Source organism: Sinocyclocheilus anshuiensis, unplaced genomic scaffold (genome assembly GCF_001515605.1).
Source record: "Sinocyclocheilus anshuiensis isolate Anshui unplaced genomic scaffold, SAMN03320099.WGS_v1.1 scaffold162, whole genome shotgun sequence".
In the NCBI taxonomy this organism is placed as follows: domain Eukaryota; kingdom Metazoa; phylum Chordata; class Actinopteri; order Cypriniformes; family Cyprinidae; genus Sinocyclocheilus; species Sinocyclocheilus anshuiensis.
The window spans coordinates 1738004-1747871 of record NW_015542351.1 but is presented as its reverse complement, the minus strand read 5'-3'; the positions used below and the strand labels follow the sequence as shown (position 1 = coordinate 1747871).

Below are 9868 nucleotides of genomic sequence, written 5' to 3'. Positions count from 1 at the left end.
AATCAGCTTGTAACACTCCAAAGAGAAAGGAAAACTTGAAATCGCATCATATGACCCCTTTAAAAGAAGTATACTAATAGCACACTTGAATAAACTTCTTTTTCGTAAGGACACTCTTAATGCATTTTATTTATTTTCTTTATGTCTTTTCATCATCTGTTTGATTACGTCTTTAATTGATTTTTCCGTAGGCCTACATTTCTGCCATATGTACATTAACTGACAGTCACCACTGATAAGCTAAATATTGTAGAAACTTAATTTTCTGTAAAGTTGCTTTTCAACGATTTGTATCGTGAAAAGCGCTATACAAATAAACTTGAATTGAATTATGTCTTTGATTAAATCCATCTGATCGCACAGGCGCCTCACGCACACACAAACAACATTAGTTCTACCATTGCCTGACATTTCAGCTATTCATCATAAAACTAAAATGCAGTCAACCAAACATAAAAGTTACACTGTTTATTTTAAAAGTCTGCTTGTCCTGACCTGTTGGCTAGCAGACAGCAATGAGTGTCAGTCCTCACTGCTCAGCACATGCTCACTGAGCCTCATTTACGAAACGAACGTACGACAGAAAATTGGGCGTACGGTCGTTTCAATGCAAAACTTGGAATTTATCAATATGGACGTGAGCGGTGGTTACGAAGTTTTTGAGTTACCTGAACTTGCGCACAGCATAGTAAATACGGTGGAGAATTGTAGAATGACAGCATTTTGTTCATTTTTATTTTCCTGACCAACAAACGAAGCTCATTAGTCGATCGTTAACCAGTAAGATTAGAATGTCTTTTTTTTTTTTTTTGGTTTTTATACAGGGCTTTAGCTTTATATGTGCGAATAGCAGCATAAACCACATACCATGGGGATTCAATCATCGCATTATGCACCTGCAGCACTTCTGTGAAAGGAGAAAAACAGAAATTAAGTCTATAAAATGAATAAAATAAATAGGATAACACAAATATATAATAGGCTATAATATAATTAATAGATTAACAAAAGGAAAAAAACAACAACTGTGCAACAAATATAGGTTACGCTCGTTTTTGTGACACTCTTAACGCATTTTATTTATTTTCTTTATATGTTTATTTGATTTAATCCATCTGATCGCACAGGCGCCTCACACGCACACAAACAACATTAGTTCTACCGTTGCCTGACATTTCAGCTATTCATCATAAAACTAAAATGCAGTCAACCAAACATAAAAGTTACACTGTTCATTTTAAAAAGGTCCGCTGTGAAATCAGCGTGCAGCGCCCACACAAACATTGTTGCGCATGTGAAGGATTTTACACGGATATTAGAACATGAGGGGGCATATGAATGTTTCATGAATCACACGTGAACTCTGTCGTAAGTTGATTTGTGCACACGGATCTGCGCTCGTTTCTACATTAGATTGATAAATGAGGCCCAGTACCTTTGATTTTTTTGTATGAACAAATTCATGTTCATTATATATGCCTTTCATATTATACTGTTCAAAAGTTTGGGGACAGTATGATTTTTTTATGTTTTTGAAAGAAGACTCTTTTGCTCACCAAGGCTGCATTTATTTGATCAAAAATACAGCAAAAACAGTAATATTGTAAAATATTATTTAAATAACTGTTTTCTATTTGAATATATTTTTAAATGTACTTTATTACTGTGATGCAAAGCTGAATTTCCAGCATCGTTACTCCAGTCTTTAGTGTCACATGATCCTTCAGAAATCAGTATAATATTTGGTGTACATTTGGTATTTGGTGCACAAGAAACATTTCGTATTAATATCAATGTTAAAAACAGTTGTGCTGCTCATATTTTATTTATTTATTTAATGAATTAATTTTCAGGATAATTTGATGAATAGAAAGTTCAAAAGAGCAGCATTTATTTGAAACAGAATTTTTTTTGTAACAGTGTAAATGTGTTTACACTAACTTTTGATCAATTTACTTCTCTGCATTAAAATATATCTTATAAAGATCTTACTGACCCTACACTTTTTTGTTGTTGTAAATATATTTGCTGAAAAAAAAAACAGTAAATATACTGTATTACAGAAATTACAGAAATTCTAATTTTAAAAAACCCCATTGCAATTACGAGAAGAACACATAAAAAACACTAGAAACATTGTAAAAGGTAACCAATGGGAAATTGTCAAAAATAAATACATAAATTAGTAATTGTAATAAAAATACCCCTAATTGAAAAAAGTCCTAAAATAGGTATGCAAAATATAATTTCTTATGGTTTATTTTGTTGATTTTGGAGGTCAAATGTAATGTCATTTTTATTATTATTATTAGTAGTAGTAGTAGTAGTAGTAGTAGAAAAAGGCCTATCCAGGGGATAATAAAAGCAAACAAAAACAGCAACACAAGTGCTGGCTAAATAAGTGTCCACATTTTTATCAGCAAAGCTCATTTCCTTTCATAATCCTACATTTCGTGGTCATTTGTCCACATTATCATCAATACTGTACTCCGTATACCACCCCTGTCACCTGCACACATACACACTGTTGTGTGGGACACCTGTGTGTTGTTGGCCACCTGAGGGGCTTTGATACATGCTGGGCTTTAATCTCCACACTGAGCTCTTGTGCCTTTGAAGTGTTAATCTGAGGCACCTTCTCTTCCTCCTCACAACATGGACACACATCCACGGTCAGCCTGTGGTCAGGCCTGGCCCGAGCCAGCTGGCCTGTGTGCAAACCAACATACATGTACACACACACACAAATACAGAAACACACACCACCTGCTATTGGAGCAGTGATGAAAACACCTGTAGCGCCTCCAGAGGGTTGTAGGATCCACTCCTGTTAAGAAAGTACTATGGTGTTTTGAATATGGTGCCATGGTGATACTATGCTTTTTTTTTGGATATGTACCAAGGTAATACTGTGGTCTTCTTTTAAATACATATACACACACACAAATTGTTTAGAAACAATTTTCACTCAGAAACGGCTAGTAAATTTCCCAAATAATTAACACAATGAATTAAATGTGAAATTTTGAAGTATAGAGAGACTGAAACAGTATTTTCTTGTAAAATGGTCTCTAATATTCTTTGTTGAATTTACAATTTAAAAAACATTTTTTTTTAATGTATACCTTAGAATATGATGCAGATACCATTGTGGTATTAGTAATACTTGATATATATATTTTTTTTTTTTAGTTAATTTTATTTCATTTTAAGTTTTAGTTTCTATTTATTTTATTTTATTAGTTCATCTAATTAAACTAAATGAAAACTAGAAATGTTGGCAGCTAACTGAATTAAGTTTACGCTTTTTATCTAATATCTATGTTTTATTTCAGCTTTATTTCAGCAACAAAAATGTTTTAATCATTTATATATATATATAAATTATAAATTAATACAATACTTGATTATTTATCATTTATAATTTTCTCATTTATAAGAACATACACATTTAAATGCAGATCATTTAATTACAGAAGACCATATTCTTTTTATAAATTTATATTAATTGTAAAGTATTTCTTGTAATTTAAGATTGTAAATTACATCTAAAAGTGCTTCAAAGTGTTTTTGTACAGAAAGAACAGGAAGAAATATTCCACTGTAACAGTTTATGGGAGGTCAAGAGAGATCAGATGCTTAATAGACCTGACATGAGAAAAGAAGAGAGGCGTGGGAATGAGAAAGTGAGAGGATATTTATAGCAACATGTATATGAGGAAAACAAGGACGGAAAAGTAGACGTTTAATAGATAGGTTACTCACTGTTTGTTTTGTTCTTTCTCTCTTTATTCTCACCAGCCTCTCTGCTGATGAAAGAAGAGGAGGAAGCTGCAAGGTGGTTGTCACAGGCCTTTTCTTTGCCCTGGAGGACCTGTGCAGTTGCTATAGAAACTAGGTCAGGGCTGCCGCATCCAGGGAGGCAGAATGTGTGAGTGTGTGACAGGTGTATGAAGAGGTGCTGAGGAAAGGAGGGGTCGAGGTAAAGCGGAAGGAAGACTGACAAAGGATGAGAGATGAAAAAGCAGGTTCATGTACCGTCATTCAACTAAACTCAGCCTGTGTGGTTAAATTAATTCCCACAACCTGCAGTAAAGCTAAATGCCCAAATTGTTCAGTTCATAAAGTACAGATGATTAAAAATGAATTCATAAATAAAAACATTTAGAATATAATCTTTTTAGATTGACAAATTTTTACTCAGCTCACTCACTGATAATGAATATGCACAAAAATAACTTTAAATATTTTTTAAAACTGGAATTTAAAAAAAAACATTAATGAAAAAAGTGACAACGTTTAAGAAAAAATGAAAACATTAAATATTTTATAGTTGCATAAACATTAAATAGTCTGTAGTTCAACAGCACTGGTAATTTTTCGCTTGTCTGTTTCTGCACGTTTCAGACAGACTGTCAGTCTGTGCATTAGTGATTTTTTAGATTTGTACTCTTTTGTTACACACTCCACTATATTCATAAAGTCTTTATGAATTAATCATTGGATCGTTCATTTAATCCTATTCATTGAAAAACACATATTTATCCAGGAATGAAACAAATGAAAGTGTTTGTGAGTGAGTCATTGAATGATTCACTCAACTGATTTGTTTAAAAACACTGATTCATTAAAGAATTAAACACAGTTACTGTGTGTTGCTTGAAAGACGGTTGATTCTGCTTTGTTTAAGATCTATTTGGACAATGTAACAGTATTGCGTTTAAAAAGTAAGTTACTTAATATAAATATTAAATTAATATTAATTTAATTTAATTACTGTATTCTTTTAGTCCATTCCAAGTCAGAAGAGAGAAAATCGCTGTTTTTTTTCTGTTAAAAGCACTGGATAAATAGGTAAACACTTACCTATTTAAAGAACTGATGGCATAAATAAAAACTTAACCTTACATAAACTCTGAATACAGAATAAACACAGAAGGTATCTGATCATTTGTATAATAATGAAATATTACATTTTAGCTGATTCCTACTACTAAAATGCTTTTCATATATTCCTACATCTCCCATTTCTTTCACATTGCACATTATTAGATGTGCAGTGTCTGACTGACATTTCTGTTCTTGAATAAACTCTCAGTTTAGCAATACTGGTAAACATTTACATTTAAAGCTTTTAGCAGATGCTCTTATCCAGACCGACTAACAAAAAACAATGTGATTGAGCTAAAATCACCCTTAATGGATGTGTGTGTTCAGAGGCTGTTCTTCAGTCAAACATCTGAGATATGGTTTGTGTCAGGGTGTATATTGCTGATGGCAGATGTGCACTGGACAGGCAACGGATGAGCCAATGGCCAACAAAACATAAAACATCAATGTCACTGCCAGAGACTGTCTGTCTACATGACAAGCTGAGAAGAACTGCCTTTGTGTCCTTGGATCACACTGACGCAAATGTTAACAGAAGAGCAAACTGTTTGGACTACACACCTTTTACCTCAGGTTTCTCTGTTGTTTTTAGTCGGCAGAAGTAGACTGATACTTTGTGAGTATTTGAGATTTTTCTTGTTAACAATGGAAGGGCCTCAGCAAGACCTCAGGCCATTAACCCCAGTGACTCAGACATCAAGTCTTTTCTTAGATAACTTGAGAGCTGCTTGAGATTACTAAAAGACTTGTTAACTCCGTGTTAAGTCTGAATGTCAGCATGGACTCTCAGAGCTTGTTCGTCAGTGTGAATCAGGTCATGGGTTTTGGCATATATGCCCTTGGTAACACATATTATAATCAGACAGACAGCTTACAGGTTGCAGCCATCCACCTCCCTCAGTGAACTTCATAAATCTCTCTAGCCAGAGCCGAGAAGGATGTGTTTGCATGTAGTATCAGCAAATAAAACTTGACATGTGGTGTTCTGGTCCACGACTCAAAAACACATTTGGTGATTCTATCCAGTGTATTACTTCTAGATACAAATTTTGTAAGGACTTAAAGATGATACAAAGGAGCTACATACACTGATCTTCAATTGTTTATCCTGAGCCATCTCATTTTCCATTTTTGCTATTTATATCTATTTGCACAGATTATAAAGGAAGTCCGATCTTTAATATAATATTGCTTTTTAGATATTTACTCATGGACATTTTAATCATAATTAGTGGTGATTGCTAAAGGTAAGCCTGACTATTATGCACTATTTTTAAAATTCTGGGCGATATTGATAAGATGATAAATATTTTCATATTATGGCTGATTAAAATGCTAAATTAAATTAATCTATCTGTCTATCTATCTATCTATCTATCTATGTCTGTCTGTGTATGTAATTTCTGTATGTATGTATGTATGCATGTATTTATTTATTTGAAATTATTTAATATTCGTGTTTTTAAAGATCCATCAATGATCATTAGATGACAGCAAAAGTAATCTAAATTTGAAAATAGTTAATGTGTGTATGAGAAACCATTAAACTTAGCATATAGGGCAATGTACACTGAGCCACCTTTGAGCCATCATGTCATTTCACAGTGTGGTTTCTTGGCTGCCACAGAGTAGGCTATGCATTAAAGCAGTCCTGAGGCCTTGAAATATAACATACATGCCCTAACAAAAGCCAAATTTTTAACACAGTACCAGTCTTTTTTATAGACCATTGAACTTGGCAAATAGGACAATGCACATAGCTGTATTGTGCCATCAGCCCATTTTGTGTCATGGCTTCTCTGCCGCCACAAGAGATGAGTTAAATTGGACAGTAGGCCTTGATATTAGGGGTACTAATATAAGGGAAGCTAGACTTGCATGGAAGGAGGAAACCGAGCCACCTAGAGAGCAAATGACTATGTAAACTTAAGAAAACCACTTAGAACAACAGCATAGCAACTACACAGTATTATGGCAGCATTCTGCACATCATCAGTCACCTATTCTTCTTCACACTACTGTGTTTATCACAAGAATCTTTTTTCTTTCCTGGTTTTAGTAAAGGATCCAGTGTGCCGCCTCTTTAACCATCATCATGCAGACTCATCTTCTGAGCTAACCTTTATGTCACAGAATAAACAAAATGGCAAATCATGACCTCAGCAAAGAGGGTCAGAGGCAGACATTTTCCTAACTTGATTAAAAGGCCTCTGATATAAAAAAAGGAAATAAAATATCTCTCTGCTTTAAAGGTCAGGATGTGTGGGGAAGGGGAACTGAGGTCAGGTAATTCTGCGATAGCGCCACACTAGCCTGACTGGATGCTCTGTAGCTCCATGATACCTTTCCCACTGATCCAGCCACGTCACCCCTCTCTAAATGCACGCTCTGTCTCTTCTTTTGCTTAATTATTACCACTGTTGATTAGCTGGCTAAAAAGATTCCAGCTCTACAGACTCTAATTAATTTGTTTTCCCTACAATGGTGGGCTGTTGGCAGAGAGATGGCGGGAGAGAGGGTGGGGAGGGCGCCCTTTGAGACAAGCGGAAAGGTCGTTTAACTGTTAAACTGTTTTTTTCCATCATGCCAAATAATGGATGACGATTAAATGGGGCTCTGTGTGGAAAAACAAAGCTGAGGTGGATATGTGCTAGGTTTGGGAATGATGCATTATCCGTTTTTTATATTACAGTGTTTACAGCATTTTCATGAATAGCAGCACCCCGGGCCACTGGGCCGGACTCATCAGAACTACAAAAAAAGGGTTTCCAAAAAGAGGGTTTCACAGCGATGCCATAGAAGAACCATTTTCAGCTCCCTAAAGTGCATTGACATTGGCAAGGCAGTTTAGATACATAATGTGACATGTTTTCAACTGGAACATATAGTGACTGAGAAAAGGTAGGCTGTGAATTTTATGAGCAAAATAAAATTAATCTGTTTCATGCAAGAATGGAGCTTGCAGTTGACCAGGTCACGGAGGCTAAAGGTCAAGTTTGAGACCCTCAAGAGCATTATGCGAATCCCAATGGTGATGCTTGCTTTTGAATACTATATTTATTGGCCATTATTGCCATAATCTTATATTATATTATATTCAAGTTAATGTTGGAGGAGCATATAAACAGATGCTTACCTCAATACCATGCCAGTTCTTCTTGGCATCCCTCCACAATCTCATTTCATGCTTTATTTCTGTCCGCTCATTACTAATTGCATTTATTAAGTAGTTTGGTGGGACTTTAGTGCTTGAGTCCAGATTGTCTCCATGGTTTTCTAATTCTTTTAAACAATGTTTTCCAAGTAATTACGTATAGAGGGCTATAGGTTACTTTTATCTCAACTAATTAAATAAATAAATGCTAATCAAATGAATACATAAACAATAGTTACACATTAATCTATTTCATATTGAGCTTACATTAAGCCTTTTTAAAGTAATAACTTTTACTCATGGCAAAATATTTTCCCGGTGTGTTTCCAAAAAAAGGCAAACCCGCGACCATTTTCTTTCAGTCAGTCCCATCCTTCAGCTCAGTCAAGAGTCACAAAAAAGGACAGGTAAGCATTTCGAACTTATTTAGCGTTTTTCCTATTTAAAGCACTTTTGAACGTTTTATGATTCATTGTGTTATCTTATTATTTGAAGATTAACCAGCTCAGTAATGCTAATGTGTGTAACATTAGCTAGCAATGAGGGGTCAACGCGCCATTACATCAAAGTTATCAACGGCGAGTGTTAAATATGCAATGTTTTACACGACAGTTTGTCACTGGGAAATTAAGAAATTAGTTTTTTGTGCTTTTCTCAGTCGGACACAGACAAACAAGTCCCCTGATTTTTGTTTTTAAACCAGAGAGATGCTGACAGACCATCTTCCACATCTCTAACCGTCACTCGAGCCCCAGAAACTAAAGCAACAGGTAAAGCAAACCCTCCCATTCACTATAAAACAATGATTTTTAACATTTTGTTAATTGTTATTTATGATCCGCTTTGCATATCGATGTGAATGATGCTAATGATGTTTATTAAATCTGTCGAACAAAGTGGCTCGAGGAGCGTTTTGCTAACGTTAGTTATTTTAGACCTGTTATTTGCTCCTCAAGTTTTCTAATTTGAAACCATACTAGCAGATTATCGTCATGCTTTTGAAATCAATCTTTTCAGAGCAAAGGCAGCGAGTGGTGGCAAATGACAACAGGATGGCTGTAATACTATGAGCCTAAAAGGAAGTAAGTAGAATTCTTTCGCATTGAATAAATTGATGGGCTTTAGTGTTGTACGAGACATAAATTGTCACATTATATAATACTAAACAAGTATATTTCTTCATGAAATTGCTACATTAGCAAATGTAATGATGACCAGAAATGTATTGCAGGACAAATGACAAAAAGTAATTCTGCCATGATAACTCTCTGTGAGTTTAGCATGGTAATATACATGGCAATGTCAATGTATTTGGTCTTGGCGGAATAGATATGCTATGCTGCTGCTGCTGTGGCAGAGCAAGTACCGAGACTTGCTAATGCAAGTACCCCCATGACATGCTGCTGTGAGCATGTAAGAAATATTTCTGCTGCACATATAACATATATGAGACAACCCCCCAACAAAGCAGGAGACACATAAATGGACAATACAGCCAAATAAATGCATGTCACTGAGTGTAAGAATATAAACTGCTGCATCAGTGGACATGCATATATTCACATTTACATTTAGTCATTTAGCAGACACTTTTATCCAAAGCAACTTACAAATGAGGACAATAGAAGCAATCAAAACTAACAAAAGAGCAACAATATGTAAGTGCAAATGACACGTCTCGGTTAGCCTAACGCAGTACACATAGCAAGGTTTTTATTTATTTATTATATATATATATATATATATATATAACGAGTACTGTTAGACTAACCGGAACTTTTCACAGCACTTATAATATATTGTTGCTCCTTTGTTGGTTTGATT

The 9868-nt window shown here is 34.8% G+C and overlaps 1 protein-coding gene across 1 annotated transcript in view; it reads left to right on the top strand.

The window, feature by feature from the left end:
- Positions 1 to 8370: 8370 nt before the first annotated feature.
- Positions 8371 to 9868, top strand: part of hpcal4 (hippocalcin like 4) — a 26979-nt gene continuing 25481 nt past the window's right edge. Inside the window, exons 1-3 of the mRNA XM_016490151.1 lie at positions 8371 to 8451; positions 8748 to 8814; positions 9062 to 9126. The gene's annotated coding sequence lies outside the window, so the exon portion shown is untranslated. The remainder of the gene's footprint in view (positions 8452 to 8747; positions 8815 to 9061; positions 9127 to 9868) is intronic.